This window comes from Camelus dromedarius, chromosome 10 (assembly GCF_036321535.1).
Source record: "Camelus dromedarius isolate mCamDro1 chromosome 10, mCamDro1.pat, whole genome shotgun sequence".
Taxonomy (NCBI): Eukaryota; Metazoa; Chordata; class Mammalia; order Artiodactyla; family Camelidae; genus Camelus; species Camelus dromedarius.
In genome coordinates this window covers 27,231,794-27,259,564 of record NC_087445.1, presented here as the reverse complement: position 1 = coordinate 27,259,564, position 27,771 = coordinate 27,231,794, and the positions used below count along the sequence as shown (strand labels likewise).

The 27,771-nt window shown below is 33.9% G+C and overlaps 1 protein-coding gene across 1 annotated transcript in view; it reads right to left on the bottom strand.

Annotated features, from left to right (window-relative positions):
- The window catches only part of PTPRD (protein tyrosine phosphatase receptor type D), a 1,876,190-nt gene that overhangs the window by 1,658,458 nt on the left and 189,961 nt on the right, over positions 1-27,771 (bottom strand). Inside the window, exon 2 of the mRNA XM_064490208.1 lies at positions 799-853. The gene's annotated coding sequence lies outside the window, so the exon portion shown is untranslated. The remainder of the gene's footprint in view (positions 1-798; positions 854-27,771) is intronic.

The window sequence follows — 27,771 nt, the reverse complement described above, 5'->3', positions numbered from 1 at the left end:
CCAACAGCTGAAGTATAGCCTCCTTTGAAATTCTCATTCCACTTTATCGTGACAAGATAGCAATCTCTACCTGTAATGTCATTATGTATATGTGTTGCCAATATTTTCCCACTCATTTACAGAGTTATTATACTTAATGTTTTCATAGTAACAAGCTTTCAAAGAATTGCTAATATGGAGTCTAAGCAAGAACATGGCAATCTTTACAATGTCAACTCAAGTTGACCTCTCACTACTTAGTTTTCTCTTAGCACTGTATCACACAGCTATATCACAGTAGCTTGAAATTATGTACTATTCATATTGATCCCTGTCTTTTTTTAATTACAGAACTGTATAGTACAGAAAGTGGACATCTGTGAAGTCAGATTTAGATTCGAAACTAGCTCTGACATTACTTGAACAAACTATCAACCATCTTGGGGCCTTCGTTTATTTCTAAAATAGGGGTACAACCCTACAGATATTTTTGTGAAGATTAAATGGAATGATTCTTATTAAGCAACTAGGACTTGGAAAGTCCTCAAATGAATGCCAGCTTTCTTTTGCTACACCATCTCATGAGCTACTCTGTCTCTTCTTAAAATCACTGCTCTGTAACTTACTTTCTAAGCATCTCCCAAAGTGCATAGCAGAACTGAACACATGTGACATGCAATTAGTGACTCTCACCATATGACAGGGATGGAAACTGAGTTTTACACAGTTTTCAACATTGTGTCTGAAATGAGAAACCATTATTATGCACTCAGGTCAAGCATTCCCACATCTGACCCTAGATTTGCAGATGTTACTTACTAGCACTGTGACTTTGAGACAGGTCCTTTCTTTCTTTGATTCTCCATTTCTTCACCTGCAAAAATGAGGACATTGGACTAGATCCATGGCTTTTAATTTACTTAATATTTTAAAATTTATTGGCTTATTTATTATTTTGTGAATGAAATTTTATGGAAGTGCAAAAATGAAACCATAAGAGCAGAGCTACTCTGGGTGACACAGAGATGAAGTCTGGAGCCTCCACCTTTTGGTCCCTTCCTGTAGGCCAGACTAAATCTGGCTTAAATCTCGTCAGAGATTTACAGAGGATTCATGAAGAATTGTGCTAACTAAGAAATCACGCAGGCCCCCTCAAAAAGCCTGCATTCTCCATTCACCCATAGAGGGATATTTAGGTTGTTTCCATATCTTTGCTATTGTGAATGAACACAGGAATGTGGAAATCTCTTTGCAATACTGATTCCATATCCTTTGAATAGATTTCAGAAAGTGGAATTGTTGGATCAAAAGATCATCATATTTTTAATTTTTTTTGAGGAAACTCATAGTGTTTTCCATAATTCTACCAATTACACTCCCAAATGTTCATTGACAGAAGGGTGGATAGATATTTGACAACACAAACACACACTCACACAAATTGGAATATCAGTCAGCTTCAAAAAAGAAGGAAATCCTGCCATTTGTGACAACATGGATGAACCTGAAAACTTTATAAGTGAAATGAGGCAGATGCTTAATAACACATCCTGTATGTTCTCAATCATATGTGGAATCCAAAATGTCAATTCAATAAAATCAGAGAGTAGAACGTGGGTATCAGGGCCTAGGGGGAGGACGACATGGGGAGATATTGGTCAAGGGACACATAGTTTCAGTTATGAAATATAAATAAGTTCTAGAGACCTCTAAGATACAACAATGTGATAGTTAACAACATTGTATTATACGTGTGAAATTTGTTAAAAGGGTAAATCTTAAGTGTTCTTACTCCTGCCCCATAAAAAATGCTAACTATATGAAGTAATGAATATGTTAGTTAGCTTGATTATGGAGAATATTTCAGTGTATACATATACCAAATCACCACTTTGAACATCTGAAATATATGCAATTTTTAATTATCAAAATTGAATTAAGTCAGGTATTCTTTTCAAACTGGGGAAAAATAAATGAAAGGCCACACTTTAAGCTATTGTTCATATTCACCAAATTTTTCTTAAAGATTCTTTGAAACTCAAAAAGTTTTCTTACTGAGCCCACTGCAAACACTACCTAATTAGCTGAGAATTCCAAAATAAAATTCCACAACTCCAATGCTTAATACAGAAAACAACAAAATTTGGTTTATAAAAGGCAATACATCTAACAAATAAGAGTAATCATATATTGATGTTTCATGTTTTAAAAACCATATTGGACATGAAACTCATGTGCATGAGCTATCTTCACACTTGCAGTGTGTCAAGATGACCACAATATCACAAAACAGTCAGTGTGCAAAAATCTTGCATGAAATTGTGCAAAAAATTTAGAATAAGAGAGATGATTTTTAACATTTTAAAATTACAGATCTGGGAAATTAACTTAACATCTCTAAGCTGCAGCTTATCTGTAAAATGCCAATAACGATATTGATCCTCCTTGCTTTTGTGTGTTTTTTGATGATTATTAAGCACCATTCAATATAAGAAAGCACTCGCCCTCATTAGGTGCCTAATAAATATTAGTCCCTCTACCTTCTCTTTTTATATGATCCTGTACGTATAGTTTGTATTGCTCAGCATAGAGTGTGAAGCAATGTTAGCAACTCAGCTTTTTAATGGTATCTTTCACAGCAGTTTCTAACTTTCTAACCTTTTGAAGCTGTTAAAATAAAGTCAAATAATGATACTGCTGTGGCATAAGTGGATGCTAGGATCAATACATTGTGGTTGTCGGAATAAATTGCAATTAAAGGGATAGTGCTTGATTGCTTGACAGTAGGTAGTCTGTCTGGCCCAAATAAACTCAAGTATCAGTCTGATTTATAGGCTAATTAGTATGGACTTCACATGCATTTCATTGGGAGACCATCAGATCATACTGACTTCTATCCACATCATGAGCGTGCCCAAGACTTTGCTCAGTGTCACTTACAGATGACACATCCTCTTTACTTGTTTACTTTGTTTATTCAAGAACATAGTTCTCATTTTTAGTCAAGTAGAATATAAAAGATATTTAATATGTTTGTAAATAAGAACTCAAACAGCTCTAAAAATTTCAGTACTGCTGCCGGCATTTTTCATAATACATTTAAGATAAAAATATGGATGAATTAAGAAATGACATAGGCATCAGTATGGCAAAGAAGATGTTATTGAATCTTTGTGGCAATAGAAAAATGCATGTAAGCAATTAATTTATAGGTTAGAAAACCTCAGGATAGGTATCTTTGACGACAAATTATTTGAATAATTCCTTAAGAAGAGTGCCCAAATTTTTATTTTCCAAATAAAGAAGTATGCTTTCCTGAAGTATAATTTTGTTTATTCTTAATCTTTCTATTCAATATGGTATTTTGTATGCAGTAAATTCCAATATATTACTGCATAATTATCTAATGAATATGGGACATTCGTACACTAACGTTGAGGTAATTTAAGCAATTTTTGGATTATAAAACCCAATCACACTTATTAAACGACAATTATGTAATTTTCTGTTTCTGAGCCCTGCTTCCATTTCCCTACATCTTTTAGAAAGCAAGCTTTGTGTAGGCCAAAGTCAAAAAGACTAATCTTTTTTTGTATACTGATGAATTTGAATCATCCACCAGAGTTTCTGATTCATAGAAAGTACTCAATGATTATTTGATGGATAAAGAAACTAATCAAAAATTTTATTATGAGAAATGATCACAATATATTTCTAACTTTACACATGAAAATATTTTGATAATTCTGAGTAATCTTTTAACAGCTTTTATATATGACAGAACAAAACCACATTAAGTTTAAGCAATCATATCTAAAACACTGATAGCTTTTTAAAGAACAAATTAGGATCCTAAGATCAAAATGCTGACATAATGTTTCCATCTAAAAATTAGAAGTTCTTGATAAAATATGAAAAGATAAATTAGAGGCAAAATCCATTCCCTAGCTCTTAGTTAATTTAATGTCACCCGAAACAAAAACTTGTGCTCCTTGAAAACAAAATATATGTCTATTGGCCTTGTTAGTCCAAGGATTTAATATAATACTGGGTTCACTGTGAAGACTCAATTCATATCTAAATGTATTATGAATGAATCAATCAATTACCTGATGCAGAAAGTCTAAGAAATGAAAAACACTGTATAATATACCAGGAGAACAAAACCAGCCTGAGGAGCTGTCACACTGATGAAAGCAGAGCCTAACAAGAAGAAAGACCCCTCTTCTGTGCTGGCAAGGTCTCAGCCAATGAAAAGCCATGGGTCCTTTGTTTACTCTAGCTGTCCGAGCTGCCTTTTTCTCTCTATGAAAGCATTCTCCTTCCCTTGTTGTCAGGGCACTTGCATGTGCTTCCTCATGGTTGCAGACCCCAAACTGCGATTCTCTACTGATACTGAATATACCCTCTTTTGCTGTAGAAATATCTGGCAGTCTATTTGTTTTAGGTCTCCAAAAACCAAGTCAGTTTATCTTGGAAGTAGGCAGTCTAAACAATTCTGTAATCTAAATCACTACTTTTATTTTGCATGCCTTTATTTTAGGTGATATTTATTTTACATGATAGTCTCTGAAGTGGCTCATCTGAACATGATTAAAATCAATGAATCATGTCCTTCCCTGGCTCTCTGCCTTGCCAATCATATGGTCCACAATAACCAATCTGTTTCTTTCAGTGCCCAATTACACTTTGATGGAGATTGAGAATCACACATAAACCCTCTCTAAAGGAGAAATGGATTTGTTCAAATAGAACTTCTTATTTATCCCTAAGAAAGGATACTGTGTTAAAGTCATGAAGTTATTACAGGGTGCTAAATAGCCATGCTGGATTCAATCATAGCTGGAACTTCTAGCCTTTAACTGTACAGAAGTTTGGATGAAAAACAACCATTTATACAGGAAATAATACTGGGCAATCAGGGGAGAGCATCTTCTGGATGTCTGAATTTTAATTTTTTTGACAAGTGAGGATTCCTAAAATTCCATTTTATATTTGCACAAGAAAAAAAAAAGCTTCATATTCTCCCCTTTGCTAGTTTCTTAAGCCTTTTGAGTAATAAAAATTTAGGGACCTAGGAAAACGCAAAGAGACATACAAAACAATAGACGTGTTCATTTCCCAGATGGTACTTTAATAGTGAAGGTAGATGGGTCGAAAACACAGACCTGCATAAATGGGCAAACATAGCTTACGAGAGATATTGAATTTTTAGTCAATATTAGGTATGCATATTAATTTCTCAGGCACTGATAGGTGAAACCAATTTCATTAAGTCTCATTTTGAGAACAGAATGTGGTGGAAAGAGGGCTGAATAAGGTGGCTTCTTATTAAATCAATCTGTGGGCTCTGCTTGTCGTTCCAGTGCAACCTGTTTTTATCTCATTAACCTTTGGCAGGTGGTCCATTTTCACCTCATTTTTGAAACTAATTGAGTTCTGTTCGCTGAATTGGTAAGAAAACACTGTATTAAAATCAAAACATGCAAAATTACTTTATCCTGTTTTACTATCAGTAGGTTATTACAATTATACAAACACTCCTGCTGATCTGAGTTCTTGTTTCATAGCTGGAAGTACTTAACCTGGTATTAGCGCATCTCTTTAATTGGGCAGATTCTTATACTCGATAGTTTGTTTAGTCCATTCTCATTCCTATTCCTTTTCCATCCTCTCTACCACATTTCATTTGACTAGGGCTGAATTAACATGATTTATTGCTATTCAAGTAGAAATTTTACATCACCTCTGTAGACAGAGCAGTTGAGGTCCTGAATATAAAACAGACAATTGTCTTACATGTAAGGTTAAAGTAATGAAATATGGATCACAAGTAGTAATAGCTATATGTGTATGAGTATGTGGAGCTATATTTCCAAGAGCATGTGTAATTGAATATATTGCTTGTTCAAGCATTTTGAGGTGTTGGATATAAAGCCTTTCCAACAATCTATTAGTATTTGATTATATAGTAATGATACTGTCCTTTTTCTATTACTCTATTCACTGTATTTATATTTAATATGTTATCAAAGTGACTTAAGTACAGAGTTTACAAAATAGGATATAACCTATTTCTTGTGGAATTTTATCCAGAGAAATCTATGTTAGCTTTCATTTTTTCTGCCTCTTTTATAAAACATCTATAATATGGATCCTTAAATGCTTCGATATCTTTAGGGGGCTTTGCATCATGAAAAAGATTAACATATTCAACAGAGTATATAGTTGAGTAAAATCATCTTAAAGTTGATAAGCCATACAGAGTGTGTATGTGAGATAGGGTAATTTTCCTTTAATAAGATCCTTAAAATTACAAGAAAACCCTGTTTTCACCCAATTTATCAGCTAGTTTGCCTGAATCCAAAATAAAATAATGATCTTTGAAATAATAATTTCCAATATTCTGAGCCATACTACAGTTACATATTTGAAATTCTTCCCTTTAAAAAACTTCTTTAAAAATCTCTCCTTTATAATCAGGGTTTTGGGACGTTGAGTGGTGGCCACATTAATGTTGTTGAGGTAGTTCTAAAGTTTGCACCAGAAACAGTTTCTGTGGAAAAAACTTGCAGTAATGGCCTGATGACGCTGATGGAACCACTAACGGCAAAACCTAATGCTTTTCCCTCCCAGGCATTAGTCCATTCCAAAGCTTCTTTTCTCTACTTCCTAACAGTATTTCTCAGTCATCAATGTTAATGGACAAACAGTTTGCATCATGGTAATAAGCACTATTTAATTCTACAATCTTCTATTTTCAACACTATGACAACCTCTCGCCTCTCCCTTCAATGTCAATATTGGAGAATCGAGGGTTTGCAGAGCATAGGCATGAATGACCACTGTCAGAAGAAGCATTCTAAAGTCACCAATAAGGTGCTTCTCAAGACTGGAGAGTCAAAATAACCTTATGCTCTTTAAAAATCAAGATTTTCCTTTACCTCTCACAAATGAGAAGTTCTTTAAAATTAGAGTTTGTGACAACTTTATGTCAAAATATCACTATCAAATACTCATTTATTTAAACCCATGTCCAAAAAAAGGAAATTTTAATTGTTTGTTAGAAAACCTAATCTGTTCATTTTTTTCCATATCATATTGGAAAGTGAACTCCAAAACACAAATGATGACTATTAAAATTAAATAAACTATTAGAAATCTTCCAAGATTTTCTCAGGGATGAACTGAATAATTTATTTGCTTGTTATTAAATATTTAAAACATGAGAAAGACTTAAAGAATGAGAAAGTGAACTTCTGTGCCCTTAAAATCCAGCTTAAAAAATTGAACCTTATCAATAAAACTGAAAACTGAGTTGTGTTTCCAAAATATATCATCCTCTCACCCTCTCAGGTTATTAGCCACCTAATTAGTAATCATAACCCCATGTTCTTCCTCCTATACATACCTCTAAACAGTAAACACTATAGGTTACCTGTCTTAATACTATATTTGTATATATACAAATAGTACAAACCTTTATGAACACTTTTGCATTTGCTCAGCCTTAAGTTTATGGAATTCATCCAATGATGTGTGTGTGTGTGTGTATATATATGAATATAGTATGTATGTTTTAATAGATAATTAAGTTGATAGACATGTAGAATGTGTCAAATTTTTGACTAATCAAATGCTAATGTAAATATATATACATTTTTGTATGATACACACGAAAGTCAATCTAGTTTAGGGTAGAATTCCCCAAATGCCACAGATGCTGTCCTTTGCCCTCTTTATAACCCCTACAACCCAAGTCTCTGGGGTTCTGGTGCTGACAAATGTGCACAGAGTAGCCACACCAGATTCTTACTTCCTTTTAGGATTTTGTCTAGGATTTTCCTTAAATTCTTTGACTCTTAGCTACCAGTGCACAAGAATATTTATTGTATTTCATTCAAAAGTCGTTTGGTATCCCAACAAGAAGTTGTTTGTATTGAGAGGGTGGTTTGAAATACCTTGTCTGTCGCATTGTTGTAAGGGATCATACAAAAACTGTGAAATATGAGGCAACAGCTAGTATGATATCATGCCCTCTCTTATGTCTTAGCTCCATCTTCATGTCATTTTTTACCATGGGGTGGGAAATACATCGAATAATTCTGGTAGAGGGAAGAGAGGATGTGGGAAGAGTGTGTGCTGTGTGTGCTTGGTGTGTATAGTACATGTCATCCATCAATTTTGAATGTGGTCATGGTACTTTTCTCTGACCTTAACATATATTTAATTGTTAATTGACAGGGCATGGTAAGATCAATTTGCAAATATTTTTTTTTTCACTAAATAGATGCACATTTTCTCATAGAAGGCTTATAAATATATTGTTTCTCTTAGTTAAATAATCCTAAAGCAGTCTTCTTAGGCTTGTACATCATTATACACATATTGTGGTAAATGTTCTCCTGGTAAAACAGGTAAGTTCTTTTGGCAAAAAAAAAAAAATCAGCAAGATTTCCATTTCTATTAAGGAATTTTCTAATCATGTGATTTGAATGATTGAAAAGTTTATAACTGAGACATCTGTATCTTGGTTTTTTCCATCTTGCTTTATAAAATTTTGTTATTGTGATATTAGCAAACAAACAAGAGTTAAAATTTTCCTTGATCAAATAGATTTGGGAAATATCCAAAGTACTGAGACTTCTCAGGTTCAATAATGTGTTACGTGAACTGCATTATTTTGTAGACATATTCTATCATGGAATATTTTGTTAATAATAGAAAGCTTACTGACTGGTATTCTATGGATCACTCTTTGGGTAATGTTTCTGTATTTCTGTACTTTAAATATGGAAGGTATAGAAATGAGAAGAAATTGTATGATATGCCTATTTTAACTAATATGCAGACTTGATATACTAAAATATACATCAACACTGCCAGCAGAAATCCACTAATCGTGTTTACTAGATTAAAATCTACAGTGGTATTAGAAGATACGTTGAAATGTGTGTACTGGGAATGACATTGATACTTTCAGGAAAAATATTAATTGTCTATTAACTGAATATATTCACAACTCAAGCTATTAACTCACTTGATTTCTCTTTTTTATTTAAAATGGGGGACCTTTAGAGGAAAGTGAAAACTGCCTTAATCCTTTTCAGATTTTTAAAAATGTATCTGTTTGAACCAAACTCAGGTCTGCCTGGCCAGAGGCTAGTGTGGCTTCCTAAAAGCCTATTAATGCACTTCAGAAATAACAGCAGCAGGAAATAAAGTGTCAGAGACAGTGCCTCTAGGAGATTATTTGTCCCCTAGGAGTCGTCTGTTTTATGCCAGCCATGGACATCAACTAGACGGTTTAACCATAAAGGGGCCCAGAAGATTCCCCGCACAAAAATTTCTCACATGGGCTTGCCCCATATACTCAAAATGCCATTTCAGAGTGTCAGTGAGTCACACTTGAGTAATTAGCAGTTCTGTAGAGACTTACGCTTTTAACAAATTCATACACGTTTTATCTATTTAGTCCTAGTAATAAAACTATAAAGGTACTTAATATTGCCATCATATAGATGAGGAAAGCAGGCTCAGGAATAAAATATAAAACTAACGTATTCTAGCACAGATTGCTATATGCGTTATTACCCTAAATCTTATTTTTACTTAAGTTCTGGGTAGTTTCTATAAGTTTATTATGTCCAAACTTTATAGCTCATATACTCATAAAAATGTTTTAAAATAGACAAGCACCACCAGCACTTGTATATCACTTATTCATAAATCATAAAATACACTACTATACTATAATAGTTGACATAGTTAAAAAAAAAAAAACTCCAAGATTAAGAAAGAAAGAGCTAACAAATATAATAGAAACAGAAAATTAATATTTTTCTACCAACCTCTAGTGGATTATCTTATGTATTCCTGCACTGTACACCAGCCACTTTTGAGAATACTGCCTTAAGAAGACATGTATATTTGATTTTCGTGTGTTTGATTTAGTTTAACCATCATAAAACTTAATTTCTGAGAACTCTCTACTAGAAGTAAGTTATTTCCAGGAGGATTCATTCCTTAATGAAAATTGGCAGTACTGTATAGAATGAATTCTAGTGTCTAATGGCCTGATTTCAAAACCTTGTTCTTGCTTGCTGTATGACCCTGAGGAAATGATTTAACCTCTTTGCTCAGTTCCTGTAAACTGGGATAAGATTAATGTCTACATCACAGAGTTGTCGTTAAAATTAAATCAGCTAATATATATGCAAAGTGCTTAAAACAAGCTTGGCACATTGTAAGTGCTGCAAACACATTGGATAATATTAACACAGCATTATTACATCATTTTGTGACAGGAGGAAAGAGGTGATTGTTTACAGATAATTAAAAGATACCCATTATTCACAAATCACAACCCACACACTAAGGGTATACAAAGATCAAAAGAAAGTACTCTGACATTAAAGTAACTTGTAATCTAGCAGAGGGCTGTGAGATCACAATGGACTTTTCCATTAATCAGAAGTTAGTATTTAGTGCTTAATTGTAATAAAAAAAGAAAGGTAATTGTGTAGAATTTAAAAATTATTTCTTTCCATCTAAAAACTATCAACACAGTAACAATAAAGATCTATTTCCAGATAGATCTATAGCCAAAAGCCCCAGCTACAGTGCTCAAGATTTGGATGGATGAGAAAAACCTTATTAGAAGGCTAATGTGTAACATTCAAGAAAGCAAATTATAGGGAAGAGGGCAAAAGAGAATGGTGAGATAATGAAATTACACATAATAATTTAACGGAGGTTTGTCTTCATTAAAAGATCATATTTTTGTCCAGAAATTCTTCAAACAGAAAAATCTGCTACCTTTAATCATGCAAAGTAGAATAAATAAGACTCATGGTAAACCTGTTTGGGAATAAACACAGCAAATAAATAATGTGCTAGCTTTAATATTTATTTTTACAACTTCCCTGTAGGATATTATAATTTCATTGATCACTGAAGCAATCTTTTAAGTATTTTAACATCTAATTAAATATAGTAGAGTATACACATTAACGTTAGCTTGGTACTCTTTTATGTATACAGTTAAGCGCTGCAAAGTCTATGGGTTAATTCTGAAAGACCTGTGTATATTAGCATCATGTTCAATAGAGCAATCTATCTGAAAATATTTAATATCATAATATATAAATTATAAAATAATCTTATATTTAATTTATTATATTCCACCACTGGTACAGTATATACTGTTGTAAGAAAAGTATACTCTCTGTACAAACATTCTTAAGTGCATTCTATGTTCAATATAATTATTTATTTAATAGTATAAAATCACTAAATAAAGTAGTCCACAAAGGTTTTATGTACACACACACACACACACACACACACACACATATAACTGAAGTATAGTTGGTTTTACAATGTTGTGTTAATTTCTGACATACAGCACAGTGATTCAGTTATACATATATATATTCATTTGTATACTCTTTTTCATTATAGGCTATTACATGATATTGAATATAGTTCTCTGTACTATACAGTAGGACCTTGATGTTTATCTATTTTATATATATTAGTTAATATCTGCAAAACCCGAACTCCCAATTTATCCCTCAACCTCCTTTCCTTCTTGGTAACCATAAGTTTGTCTTCTATATCTGTATTGTAAATAAGTTTGTTTGTGCCATTTTTCCAGTTTCCACATATAAGTGATATCATATGGTATTTTTCTTTCTCTTTTTGACCTACTTCACTTAGAATGACAATTTCTAGGTCCATCCACGTTACTGCAAATGGCATTATTTTATTCTTTTTATGGCTGAATAGTATTCCATTGTTTATATATACCACAACTTCTTTCTCTAATCATCTCTTGATGGACATTTAGGTTGCTTCCTTGTCTTGGCTATTGTAAATAGTACTGCTATGACCACTGGGGTGCATGTATCTTTTCAAATAAGAGTCTCCTCTAGTTATATGCCCAGAAGTAAGATTGTTGGATCATATGACAACTTTATTTTCAGTTTTTTTTTTAGTTTTTTTTTTTTTTTTTTAAGGAACCTCCATACTGTTTTCCATAATGGCTGCATTAAACTACATTCTCACCAATGGGAGAGTTCCCTTTTCTCCACACCCTCTCCAGTATTTATTTTTTGTGAACTTTTTCACAATGGCCATTCTGATGGGTATGAGAAACAAATGGGGACTAACTAAACTTATAAGCTTTTGCACAGCAAAGGAAACTACAAATGAAACAAAAAGATAGCCTACAGAATAGGAAAAAAATATTTGCGAACGATGCAATTGACAAGGGCTTAATTTCCATAATATGCAACTAGCTCATACAACTCAGAGACAGAAGAAGGAAAAAAAAATTGTAACCCAATCAAAAATGGGCAGAAAACCTAAACAAACATTTCTCCAATGAAGACATAAAAATGGTAAATAGACATCAGAGAAATATATACTGAGCTTCAATAGGTAATGCATTTTCCAATGATATAGTATAATGCTTTCTGTATAAGTACTATATTAAAATTTATAACTTCTAGGATTGTGGGTTGGTATATAGTAGGCTGATGCATAGGTCACTTGAAACTAATACTCTGCAATGGAAAATCACATCATTGCCTTATTATTATAGAAATATATAATTCAATAATAATAGGTGAATTTGTAGCTCATATGTGTACATATATTATATATCTAGTACCTAATACTGTGATGTGAAAAAATGAAGGGAAACGGTGTTTTTTTCTAAAATTTGAAAATTCTCAAGTTTATATCATTAGATCTGTCTTTAACATTTGAGCATTCATTGTTCAGTCATGCTTTCTACATAAATCAAAATAAAAGAAATATGTAGTGCCAGAGAGTGATGGGTAAACATTGTTTTATAAAATGGTGTATGCACATTTTTTTATATTTAATTTTTTAATCAAAGTAATACATATATGATTAAAAATTAAGTAATAAAAAGATTATAAGAAAAGCAAAAGTTGCCGCCTTCCGCTTTATTGCCCCAGTTTTGCTCCCCAGAGGGAAATATTATTATGTCTTTAAGCTGTTTCTTCCATTAATTTCCTTACCATCTCTTGGTAATAACTATGCATTGTAAATAAGGCCCAGAACATATTTGGTAGCTTTTAAATCTTGGAGAATGCAAACATTAAAATACACATAAGCTTTTCAGTAGCAGTAAGATTCTGGCACAAATTATTAATCTGTTTTCTTAAATTTATTACTGAAAGCAAGGAAGAAAAACATATTAACTAGCAGTGTAACTGGTTAAACATAAATCTCCAAAATATCTGTTTTTATAATTAAAAATAATTGTGTGTGCTGCAGCGAACTAAGTTCTGCAGTGTAATTAAACATATTTAACATATATTAACTCTATAAGTAATTTGCATAAATTATTCTACTTAACAATTTTAGTGTACACCAGGGGATACTGTGATTTTTATCAATGCACTCTATTAACTGAATGGATAATGATATGGTTTTAAAAGTTGAGACATAATTATAAGCCCCTTTTAATCTCCAAATGAAGAGTATTACAGGCTATTGGAATAATTTGTCAAAATTACACGGAGAGCTGCATACGCTGTTTTGAAAGTTGCAGGTGAACCTCTCTCTACACCTAATCTGCTGACAAATATCTACCATTCATTTACATCTTCTCAATATCCCTTTCCAGTTTATTAGTTCATAGACTAGGCTTTTGTTCAGAGATGTAGTATTATGATCTAGTTCTAAATAACTATAGTCATAATTATCCTAAAAGAAAACATGGATATTTACTTTTGTGAGATACATGGTAGTATAATAAAACTAAATGCTGGAAACTTGAGTTCTGAGTCTTAATTTAGTTACAGTGACTCAGAGCAAGACCTAAGATCAAAAATGGCTTCAGTGTCCTTGCCTATAAAATGCAAAGGGCTTGAACTCATTAAAATCCAAAGAGGTGCCTTCAAGTCCTTCGCATAATCAGTCACAATAACACTCAGTTTTAGTCGTTATTCTACTTATTCTTATCTAAATAAGAAAATAATGTCATGTCATTGTGCGCCATACTATAGCACTTAAGAATCTCAAAAGGAGACTTTTCTCTACCGAGCACCTCACGTTTTCTTTGGCTCACTCTACCGCTCTTCTTTCCTTCCACTCTGCACAGACAAAGCATTGACTGGGAAGGGTATAAACCTTTCAGAGTATGACTACATATATGACTACATGGCAAGCGTCCCCATGTTCCTTGCCGTAGCCATGCCAAGAAAATAATGTAGACCAGAAATTTTCAAACTGTTTAGTTTTAGAACCCCTTTCCACTCTTAAAAATTATTTAAGATCCCCCAAATCTTTCATTTACATAGTTTTTATTTAGTGATATTTACTGTACTATAAACTAAAATCAAAAGCATTGGGAACATTTATTTATATTAACTGATTATAATAATCTCATTAAATGCTAACATAAAACATACTTTCCACTGAAACATGCTTTTCTAAGACAAAAAAGTAAGAAGAGTGGCATTATTTTGCATTTTTATAAATGTCTCTAAGTGTCTGCCTTAATGGTAGGTGAATTCTCAGATCTGCTTTCAATCTATTGTTAAAATCACATGTCATGTAACCTCTTGAAAACTTCACTGTACACTCATAAGAGAATGAGAGTGAAAAAGGCAAGTAATTCCCTAACGTTACAAAGATGGTTTGACCTTGCAGCTCCTCTGAAAGGGTTTCATCTCCCAGCCACACGTTTGAGAACTACTGGTGTAGGGAAAGGCATGGGGGTGAGATACAAAATGATGTACCCATGTAGGAGTAGGGCAGGACATGCTGGCCAAGACTTGACCACAGTGAACTTGTATAAAACTGTACAGACAACACACCTGGTTTATATTATTCTTTAAGTTCCTGTTTTTAAGCAAAAGGTACTTCAGAAATAAATATTCCAAATGGGTGAAGAATTAGTAAGCAATGTGAATTAATTTTTAGAAATCCTATTTCCACTTGTACAAAAAGAAAAAAAAAAGTCCTATGAATAGAATTACTGTGTGATTGGTTAGGTGGCTTCACTGGTTTCTCGAGGTTTTAAATATTATTATACTATTTAAAAGGAACAAGTCAGCACTCAGAGAGATTTCACTAAAACACATGAAAAGTTGAGAAACGAAACCAAAGTAAGAAGAATTATCTTCCTGCTCATTTACCAACAAACTTTACCAAGACAGGAACTGAGATTAAAGACCAAAAGCTTGGATATGTGAGAACGACTCTAAGTAAATTAAATGAGCACACACACTTCCTCTGTGCAGAGCACAAAAATCTAATAATCTCTGATTGTGCAAAATGCAAGAAACAAATAAGGGGTTAAAAATAAGCATCTCCTTGTCCAGGTTTTTGGTCCAGGATAGAATCTATAGAAGCTGGTCTTCTCTATCAACATCTAGTCATCGTTTATAACATTTTAATTAGTACAGATGTTTCAAAATCCATTGGTGGATGGCTTTTCTTTTTTTATTTGAGGTATAGTTGACAGACAACATTATATTAGTTTCAGGTGTACAACATGATGATTTGATATTTGTATACATTGCAAAATGATCACCACAATAAATCTAGTTACCAGTTGCCACCTTACATAAAGTAGTCGCAATGAATTTTTTTCTTGTGATAAGGACTTTTAAGATATACTCCCTTAGCAAATTTCAAATGAACAATACAGTATTATTAACCACAATCACCGTGCTGTACATTGCATCCCCATGATTTATTTTATAGCTAAAAGTTTGTACCTTTTAACCCCTTTCACTCATTTTGCCCACTCTTCCCCCACTTCCCCCACTAGTGGCTGGTTTTACCACAGACTTTTTATGTATTCCAAAACTTGAACTAATTCTTCAAAATACATATTCAAGAAAGAAAAATACCACTAATAATTTTTCACTAACAACAACCAGCAAACAGTAAGTCTCTGATACTCACATATTGCATACCAAATGCCAGGCACAGCCCTGAGTACTGTGTGTATATTAACCCCACTGATACAACAGTATCTTGATGTAGACACTAGTATGGCCCCTATTTTTCAAATGAGAAAACTAAGGAACAGAGAAACAGAAAGGTTAAGTGTTTTGTCTTAAGTCAGGGAGCCAGGATTTGAGCCTAGGCAATCTGGCCCCAGAATCTGAATAATGAAGAAGCGACTGAATCTGAGCAATGCCATACAACAACAGAATATGTAAAAGGTTTTTAGGGAAAATTCCACATGTCTAGAAAAGCCTACTTCTTTAAAATCTTGCTCTTAAATAAGAATTTCCTCTAGCTCTCTTGGAACACGTTCGAATATTAACACTTCAAGTATAAAGAAATTTGTCTATTTTGTTCATCACTATCTTTAGAATCCAGAGCAGTGACTAGTACAGAATAAGCTGTTAATGAATATTTGCAGAATAAAAGTAAGTGTAATTTTTATACCTATCAAGTAGGTTTATTTCAGAAATTCAGTAAAGTGGAGCTAGAGAGAGGGTTGTTCATTTTGTTTTTACTCTCCATTAATTTCATCTATTACTGAGTTCCAGGTGTCCTTACTCAGTTACTCTTGAATTTTAACATTTATAAAATCACTTGGGAGTCTTGTTAAAATGTAGACTGATTCAGAAGGTCTGGATGAAGCATGAGATTCTGCATTTCTAACAAGTTCCCAGGTGAAGTCAAGGCTAAGTAAGGGTCTAAGGACTGCTGTTTGAGTCTCAAGGTCCTATAAGCATCTGATAGGTGTGACTTTCAAATTTCAGTAACTAAAGTGACTTAAAAGTCATAACAAGTAACAGAGATTTTAAACATTATGTACATCATGATTCTATTTTTTTCACACACTCTCCTTCTCATTTACACTGTTGCCATTATTTTAGGACAAACTGAAAAGTGACATTTCTCACTGCTACTGGAATGATTGTCACATGGGATGTTAAAATTCTTTACTGGGGACATAATGTGATGCTTTGTTTGGATATCTCCAACTGTCAGTGTTTTTCCTATGACCTTTCCTATGGATTAAACACAAATAAACACATATTTAACAATTTGAAAAGGCAAGCTATCTTACAGTTAAGATTAGAATAGAAAAATGCAGAAACATCCACATCACCATTTTTTGAATTGATTCATCATTCCAGGATTTAGATAGATAACAATTGTCAAAATAAACTAATAAAAAAGTAATCCTTTATATATTTGCAATGAAAGGGTCAGGCTTGATTCTCTTCATTTTGTACATGTAAACCGATGCCACAGAAAACTATTAGATAAAGTAATCAGTGTTTATTTAGCGAACACTCTTATTTCATTTGATTTGTTCCAGATACTATTCTAAGTTTTACATGAATATTAACCTGTTTAATATGTATAACATCCCCCCAAATAAGTACTATTATTATCTCTGTGTTTTACAGGTGATACAAAGAAGTCACAGTGAGGTGAAATACATCACTTAAGGTCTCGTATCTATTTGCTAGGATTTGAAGCCAGGTGGTCTGGCTTCAGAATCTAACTACTGTGCCTTGCTGCCTCCCTCTATGAATTTCTAAGGAAAATACATACTTGACATTTCCAAAGACTTGTAATATTATATCCAACTATATTTTTGATTAACTTAAGAATCAGACTCCTTGTAGCAACTTAGAGTGTCACAAACAGAACAGTAGCAAATACATACTCAAGCTATAATGAATGATTAGGGCTTTAAGAGTGCCAGGGAAGTGGGGCACGGTGGGAACAAAGGAGGGCTGGCTTTCTTCTCCAACTGGCGTGTCCTCACTTCACAGTACTCGGCACTGAGCATTCTCTGCTACAATGAACTAATCTACTACCTCTATCACCCGGTGATACATATATTATTTGGTAGCTGCCTGAAAATTCATAAATATATTTCCAGTTGTCCATCAGACATCCCCACCCTCCTTTGTACAATGGTAATGGAAAGCAAACATGTCTAATTCTTGCACAAAAATGTTCCTTCCCCTAAAGTCTTGTGTTGGATAATGATGATACCATCTGCTCGTTAATATAACTAGGAACCTCAAAGACATTCTCAGCAATCCTCTCTTTTTTCCCCCACATTATATTTGATTTTACACCAACTAATATTAATGGCACCTTGGCATACGCCATCAGCTAATGTTTTCATGATCTCTCCTTTAGATTATTGTAGCACCCTCCAAGCTTCTCATGGTTTTTACTTCTTAAGTTACTCTTTGATACTCTCATCAGACTTGCTTTTCTAAAGCATATACAGACACTTGCAACTTGTTAAAGACCTTTGCTGTCCACTCTCTGCTTAGAAATGTAAGCCCAAACTGCTTAGTGAGGTGTACAAAGACATTTCTAATTTAACCCCAGACTATGTTTCAAGACACAGTCTCAGCTATTTCTTTTCCAAGTAGCTACATAAGCTTCTTACTTAAGCAAACAATGCCTTTAAAATCTTCTTAATACATTCTTTTTTGTTCTGTCCAGAATGTCCTTGCCTACGTTTTAGCTTGACAATTTTCATTTTTCTTTCAAGACAATGCCTTACACATGAAGCATTTTCTTACCTCCCCTATAGGGAAAAATAAATGTTATCACTCTGATTTCCTGTTGTACTCTGAATGTATTTTTTATGAGTCACTCTATATTATGGCCTTCTAGCAGGTAAGAAAATCTCTCAGTGTTTGGTATATAGGAGTTGCTCAGTAAAATTTACTGAATAAAACAGTGAAAACAAATAAGTGGGCTTAACCAGTAATTTTACATTAATAATGTATTTCATAATTTTGGACATAATTAAATAATAATAAATTAGCAATATATGTATATTAATTACAGTAAATACTAGTATGACATATTGTCTCACACACACACTTATGGGAATGATTTGATTTCTCCCTTTTGCATGAAAAAGGATGTTATTTGTAGCCAGCAAAACAATGGGAGTAAAATACATTAAGAGTCTCATAAATCCCAAGAATATCCTCTACTGTATTCCCATAGTCATGCCTAGCCAGAGAAAAAAATAAACAGTCAAGCACAGGCTGGTGTAGGCTGTTGACTGCCAAGAGGAAAGAAAAGCTATTCGTGTTGAGTTCAGCATGAATTTCATTATCAAGAATGTGCTAAAAAAACATTGACACTGCTGTGGTCCTTCTGTAGGTGGTTTGTCTGACAAGTGGGAGGCTCATCTTTGGTAGAAACATGTTGTTGTGCTGCTGATACATGACTGTATGATTTATCCTTCCCCATGCCATCTATAAATACAGGTGGTTCCTGATTTGTACTATGATCTCCTTATGGAAACTCAACTGGAGGAAAAATAATAGTAAACAGATTATCTTCTCCACAGTCACATAAACAGCTATGTATATTCAGATCTGAAGGCTTCTATGTGAGAGGCTCATTAAAGTTAGGACTTCCGCAGTTACCATACTGACCTCTAGATGGTGGTGCAGCACTAGTTTGATATTTGCATGACCAATTCACAGCTCTGGAGTTGCACTCCATTGTTCTCCAGGACATCCAGGGACTATGAGATGAGCACCCAGCCCAAACTGGATGAAGATCTATTAGTTAGGTTTTTTTTTCTTTAATTTTTTTGAGGGGAAAGGTAATTAGATTCATTTATTAATTTTATTTATTATTTATTTATTTAATGAAGGCACTGGGGATTGAACCCAGGACCTGGTGTGTGCTCTGCATGAGCTCTACCACTGAGCTGTACCCTTGCCCCTCCATAGTTAGGTATTTTGAGATGAGCAAATTAGAGAGCTGTAGAGTAGTGATAGGCTATACTTCACACTGAATGGTGGTGTTACTGATGTACGCTGAAGATAAGCAATAAAATTGCTATATTTTATATTTTTGATATTTTCCTAACTATAATCATGGGAATTTCCAAACATATTCAAAAGTACAGTGAATGATGTAATGGATCTCCATATGCTCATAACTCAGCTTGAGTAATTATTAACACATGACCCATCTTGTTCATATTTACTCCCATGTACTTGCAACACGTTTTGATGCCACATACATGAATTCATTAAAAACCTCATGATTTCCCTAAAAAGTGACTTTGTGAAAACATTTGTACTTGGCATTAACGTTTGAAGGAAAGATGAAAGGTGCAGTGATTAGCAAAAGAGCAAGAGGGGATCTTCTTAGACATATTTCTTGACCTGGTTGGTGAATACATAGTTGGATTCACTTTGCTGTAAATCACCTAGTTACAGACTTACACTTTGTGTACTTTCCTGCATGCATTTTTTACTTTCAAGAAAGAGAAAGGAAAAAACTAAGCAGGAAAGGGACACGTGTCTTATACATTCTGCCTTCTTGACAGAAATGGGCTTACAGTATGAAGTAGTTCATCTTTATTGACAATTGGAATCATGTGGAATAATGATGGCAAAATTCAACTGAACTGCAAAGTTCAGGGAGAAAATTAAGAGAAAATTAAATTGTGCCAAAGCCCTACACAGAGCCCCTTGACGTTTACTTCACGAAAACCTCTTAAAGGCTCAGAAAATCACCTTGATCTTTCTTTAAGTAGAATTAGTGGAAGAATGGGCATGCCCACTGCCTTGCCTACACCTTTATCTACTGTGGTCTCCTTTGACACAGCCACTGCCACTGAGGTGGTGTCCAGCTTCACGGGGGTAAGAACCACAAATACTTTACTGAAGTGAAGTAATGATGGAAGTTCCACCTCTTAAAAACCCACTAGAAGAATAAATAATAAGCTAGAGGGAAAACAAAGGGGCAATCAATGAAAAAGTAGGAAGAGACAAAGGAGATAAATCAATAGAAACAAAATTGGAAAATGAGAAGGTGGTGAAAACAGAATACAGAAGAAGCTATTCTCACTTATCCCAGAAGCCTTCCTTTACTACTCCATTGATTCTCCTCTCCTGAAAACTTCTAGAGTGTTCAGGGTGTTATTTTATGTCAAAAGAGGCATAATGGGGTACCTACTTTAAATTCAGACAGATCTTGACTGGAACCTTGAGGAATCTACTAAACCTCCTTGATTTAGCTCATCTGTAAAATGGGGTTAAGATTGTTTGCATTTTAGGGGTATTCTGAATATGACAGATAACGATATATATATAATACCAGTACATTGCCAGTGATCAATTAGTAACAACCATTATTATTATTATTATATTTGTTAGTATTATTTCTGTACCTAGGAATAAGCCAATGGTATAGCAGGTGCTAACGAATATTGTTTAGTTTGATAGACAAGTGTGGTTTGAGTGCAAGTAAAAATCACCTTAGGGACGGCATACGCTGCCTTTGATACCTACTGGAAAGTCTTCTCTAAAATATGTAAGATGAACTATATGTCCTCTATATATGGTGCTTCTATTAGTTATGTGACTAATAATGACTCGTTTATACTTTACTAAGATTAAAGGAAGGCAGGTATAACACAAAAATATTAAGAGAAGGTAAGATACGTAGTATCTGGCTCACAGGTAGCAGATGCTACATATTTTCTACAAACATCTAATGGGAGACCTAAAGATGGCTTGTCTCTTCTGGACACAGTGATGAAATAGATGCTCACTTTTCCTTCTATTTCTGTTCTAAATTCAGCTACTAAAATGAAATAACACATGATTGACAGCAAAATTTCTCACTTTTCTCAGAAATAAATTCAATCCAATAGACTTTGCTTAAACCAATCAACTAGAGGTGCTCCTATGAAAGCAATATGGGTCAAGTAACAGGGTTTTAATGCAGGACAGATACATTAGAAAGAGTAGAGAGTATTCCAATTGAGTAGAATTAGAGAATTTTATCCCTCTTACTGTTAGATTGTGATCACTAGATATTAGTTTCACTTATGGAAAGGACCATTGTAGTCAAGTTTAAACTAATCCTTATACAGACATATGATCACACTGATGTTACAGAACAAAGCTTAGACATAATGCAGACCCATTTTGGAATGGTAATGAAAGGGCATAGGACACATCATGATAAAGAAGTTTACTGATTCACAGAAAGAACTTTGAGAAACACTGTTACTGAATTAAGTTAGTGATTTTCCTGAACATAAAAAAAAAAAGTAGCCAGAGAATATGATTAAACAGTAAAACACAACCAGGCAGGGTTATCGTATTCATTTCAGTAGCTTCAGTAGTATTTGTTGTTGAACGTGTGTGTTTTTCATTATACTTGATAAAATTAAATAAAACAATTAAGGCCATAGTACCACTATCTCCACTTTGCCATGCAACTTGGTAAAAGGCTGTGCTAAACTTGGATACAAAAGACCCACAAATGGATGAATCTAGAGAATATTATGCTGAGTGAAATAAGTCAGACAGAGAAAGACAAATTATGACACCACTTACATGTGGAATCTAGAAAAAAATACAAATGAATGTATATACAAAACAGAAACAGACTCATAGATACAGAAAACAAACTAGTGATAACCAGAGGGGAGAGGGAATGAGGGAGGGAAAATTTAGAGGTAAATTACTATGTATAAAATGGATAAGCAAGAAGGATATACTATATAGCACAGGGAATTACTGGTATTATCTTAAAATAACTTTTTAATGGAGTATAATCTGTAAAAATACTGAATCACTATGCTGTACACCTGGAACTAATATAATATTGTAAATCAATTAAACTTCAATAAAAAACAAAACAAAACAAAACAAAAAAACCCCATAGACTTTTTCTTGTCTTGCTATTTACTAGTTACTTAAGCTTGTGCAAACTATTTTGCCTCTTGGAATCCATTTGCTTACTCACAAAGTATTTGGGCCTCAGCAAATTTCTAAAAATTCTTAGCAGGTTTAATGTTTTAGGAGTCCATTACCTTTTGTACTATATTCAACTAACACATTGCATCTATTTTTCTGAAAAAATAAACATGAACTGATAGGTATCCTTCCATTCTAGTAGCCACGAATCTAGTGTCCTTGTCTTGGTGGTGTGGTGGCAATGATGGAAGCTGAATGGAGGGAGGGAAAGAGAACAAAGAAAACAGGTGAGATCTGGGTGTATTTCTATAAATCACAGCAATTGTGGCAAAACACACCTAACACTGCCTTTGAAAGCCAAATGTTTGCTTTACGTGTAAGAATGAGACTCGTGGAAATGATTCAAGACAATCTTACAAGAAATACATGCCATAGAAAAATCTCTCTTCTGAGTATCAGCCCCTTTAATTTACTACTTCTAAGTGGTAACAACCAATTTGTCACCTGCCCCCATTCTCTGTCTCTATGAACTGAATATTTCACAAGATCAAAGGGTTCTCAATTAGACACTGAAGATGGAAAATTAAGCAATATTCTCCAAAAGAACGGCAGTAAGTGAGCTACACAGTGCTTCTGAAATTTTTCAAATGAACAGCAAAAATTAATCCCTCATTAAGATTTAAGAAACTCATATCATATCAAAAAGAAACACAGGATTAAAAGAAGAGCAATAATGATAGCTACTAGTGATCTAGTGTTTAATTATGTGCCAGGCATGGTACTAATGCTTTACACATATTATTTAATTAACTCTCTGAAGCCACACTATGAGGCAAAGACGAACATTATCCGTTTCACACATGTTGAAACTGAGGCACAGACAGATCAAGTACACCAACTGAAGCCCTACAGCTCAGAATGGCAAAGACAGGACTTGAACAAGAGTCCAACCATTACATCATGCTGCTTCTCAGCAGAGTGCTGTCAAGTCATATATTTCAGAAGATTTTTTTTTCATTGTTCTTCATGTTTTGTAGTCTCTGAATTCTTTCTTCTCATTAAAAAAAAAAAATAAATTAGTGAATCAATGAAAGCAAGAATCACAACATATGTTCACTAGCAAGCCACATAACCATTCTTGCTAAAAATGTCAACTGAGAGTGAACGTATTAATTTACTTTTTAAAGGAAGCTTCCAACACCATGAAATATTTCACTTTCTTGGGGCAATTCTATTTTCAGTGTAAGTATTCCCTGACACAGTATAATGCTTTTTGTTTCTTGTTGACCTAAAAATCAAATAGTTCTCTACTATATTTTTGCATGTGTGGCCTTGGCAAACATTTATGAAGAATTTTAAAGTACGCTGAAATTGGACTACTCATAACCAATAATTAAATAAGACTCAATTTTTGTATTGAGGTTTGCCTATAAAGTTCTGCAGACAGAACAGAGTTTACTAATCTAACTGTATTTAGAAATCCTCAAAAATATATTTTAAAATAAGTTGATATGTTTAGAAGCCAGCATATTTTTTAAAATGTTGAACATAAGCAAATGGATTCCAAGAGGCAAATAGTTTGCACCTTTGAATAGCCAGTAAGTGGCAAAAGAAAAATTATTCTCTGTGTATGTTTATGGGAAAAATCAATCTTTTTAGCTTTTTTCCATTTTGAAATGCATTAATGCATCTGCTTTATAAAAATTGTCTCCCCTACCCACTTATTTTTGGTTTCTTTAGTTGAATTTTTGGTTTCTTTGGCTGAATTTTGTTTATTTTTATTCTTTCCTGATTGGTATTGAAAAAAAATTTAATCTATGATTTTTCTTGTGATCAACCTTGGTTGTAGCCAACCTTGATTGGATAGAGAGTAGTATTATTAATTTGCTTTTTTCTAGATAGTTGTGAATGAATGAATGACTACATATATATGTATATGCACACACACACACACAAACACACACACACACACACACACACACACACATACAGTGAGAGAGAGAGAGAGAGACTAAATAATGGCTTAGGAGAGAGTTTTTAAATTTCCTAAAAATAATTTAGTGTTTGATACTTAATTTTAGTTACACAATTTAGACTTCATTCTTTTTTTGTTTGGTTGGTTTTTTTTTTAAGTTTATGGAGGTTTCTTTGTGTCCTAATATATGAACAATTTTTTGAACTATAATGAAGACATTTTCTTTTCTGCTTATAGGCTAGATATCTATGGATGCTTATTAGCAATAGTAAGATGTAGTTAAACGTTAAACTATTCAGGTCACTGTTCTCAGTCATTTTTATGTTTACATTTTTTTACAGATATTTATAAGAGTGTACAGTCCTCACGGTTTCATTAATTTTTTCTTTTGTTTCCAGAAATTTTGCTCAGATATTTTTAATGTAATTCAGCACTTCAAATAGTTAATGATCCTATCTGAATTTTAACTCATACCATTTATTAGTAAAAGAGGATTCTCTTATTCCTGTTTGTACTTGGTACCTTGAATTCAAATTTGTTTACCATCAACACTTTCCATCCCTATGCCATTTTCCTTTTGCCTGATGCATTGCTGCCTATCCTTTTATTCTGAACCTTCACATGTCCCATTACATCCTCAGCACCTAGCACAGTGCTGGCTTGTCGTGGGTACACAGTATGTTACAAACGGATCAGTGTGGAGGAAGGTATAGTTCAAGTGGCAGAGCACAAGCTTAGCATGCATGAGGCCCTAGGTTCAGTCCCCAGTACTTTCATTAAAAACAAATAAATAAACCTAATTTACCTCCAACCCTCACCCCTCCAAAAAAAAAAAAGTAAACTAACAAAATGAATGGATGTAAGTTTCAGTCATTTCATGAGTTTTCAATTAGCTAGTGTTCCCATCAACGTTCATATGCATAAAATCTCATTTAAAAAGTGACTAGAATATGGGCTTAAAGGTCAGATTAAATGTATACATCATGTTTATCGTCATAATTTAAAACTGATAAATTGCAAAAAAGTTCAGTACAAAGTAGTACACATCTACTGAATTAAAAATGAGATTGAACTACTTACATTGTGAGTAAACTCCATAAAAACACTCAAATTCACAGAGTCAAATATGTGATTTCATTTGATAAACTCATTGGAATTTAGTCTCTACCCAAACCTATTTATGTTTTCACAGAACTTCACTTGTCTTCCTTACTTATACAACTCCTGGCATCTAATTTGCAGATTACAATATATTTGAATACAATGGAACTTTTAGCATATGAGCTTTCTCTGCCTTACCCATATATTTACCTATCATTAGCTAGATCATCACTTTACTCTGTGAACCTGCATAGAAGTGCATGACCTAAGTAACAGAGACTGGACATTAGATCTGTAGTTAAGATAATGCCTTTCAACCACTGTGTGGAGCCAAGAAAGAATGGAAACTGGTGTCCCTTTCTGTAGGAAGTTAGGGTCTTCCGCAACATCCATAATGCACCTTGAGGATCTTTACTTCAGTTTCTCTTTTCTTGCTCCTTCTTTTACCAATCTTTGTTCCACTTACCCTTTTTCAGACACATTACTTTTCATAGCTTTGCCATATTTCTCAGTTTACTTAAAAATCAGATTTGGTGATACCAAGCCCACATCTGCACATGTCAACAGTCTGCTGAAGTTGAGCAGCAGCTGCCCTCGTGAGCCAGGAAGTACACTCATTTTGCCACATTTTATTCCTGATCCGTTTCACTTATTTCCACGATAATTGTGCTCCTTTAGGTTGTTGAGTTCAGATCCATCACAGCATATCTGCGAGGCTGTGTTTGGTCCATTCATCTCCAAAAACATCTTTGTTTATATCAACACTTGCACGGTTTTATTTAGTGCAAGTATTCTTTATGCTTCTTTAGCTGTGAGACACTTCAAAATGATTACGTATCATAAGTACGAATTCTTAGGAAAATCCCTCTTGAGGGGCCTAAGTCCTCTAAGTAAACATTTTCTTATAAGAGAGTTTCTCTTTCTGGTCATCAGAAGAACTCTTAAATTAGCTGATGCTGTAGGCTTCAAGTCACAAGTAAGGCGATGCAACTGTGTTAGAATACAGAAGTCTGAATTTGCGGGCAAGAGCAGTGTAAGAATGATGACTGTGGTTGGTCTGAGTGATGATGCTTTATCTAGAGGTCAATTGTGCATGTAAATATATAACTGCTCCTGATAAACACCTTGACTAGGCAGGTTAGTTATATAAAAGGCGCTCCTACCATGCCCTTTTAGGGAAAGGCCAATGCAACAAGAAAGCACACTGGTCCATATTCTTGGAGCTCCACCTGCTGGAACCTGCCCATGGAATGACTGTCACTCCTTTAACCAGATGAGCCAGATTCTGGATTCCTCAGGGACCTACAAACTGCTAGATCAATACTTGGATTAGGAAGACAAAAACTCTTAATCCTTCCGGGGCTCAGAACCTTCTTCCTTTTCCCTGTTCATTTGAAGAGAGGTTGGAGGTGGTACTAAAGTAAGATGATGTTTTCATACATCTGTTAAGTTCCATGTTCCCTGTATTACGGCCCACTTATTAGAAAACACGAACCTCTCTTTAAAGTATAACTAGGCACCCATCTTGTACAGTTAACTGGCATATATGAGACGATTTGAAAACAACACTGAAGTAATTTGTGAGCTCTTACTAATCATAAACTAATAAAATTTTCAAAGCTGAAAATTCACCCTGTACCCCCAAATTTGAAAATGTTGTGAAATATTGGCTTGAAGCAACATGGACAGTTTATTTTACATAATTATTTTCAACTGAAGAAACACTGAACAGCCAGATAAACTATCTTTTGAATTATGAGTTATTGAAACTACAGATTTACAGATCTGGGTTGCTCAGATTAGAATGGGGTCTTTATGTAAATTGGCTGAATTAGAAGTTTTTAATGGAAGTTTAAAAAATTTGAAAAAAAACAGACTAGTAACCTTTTCTGTTCCACAGGATAGATATTTCCAGATCAAAGCTAACTGGGGCGTTCAGTGAGTAAGTGACTAAGTATCCATTCTAAGTAGAGCCTTACTGGA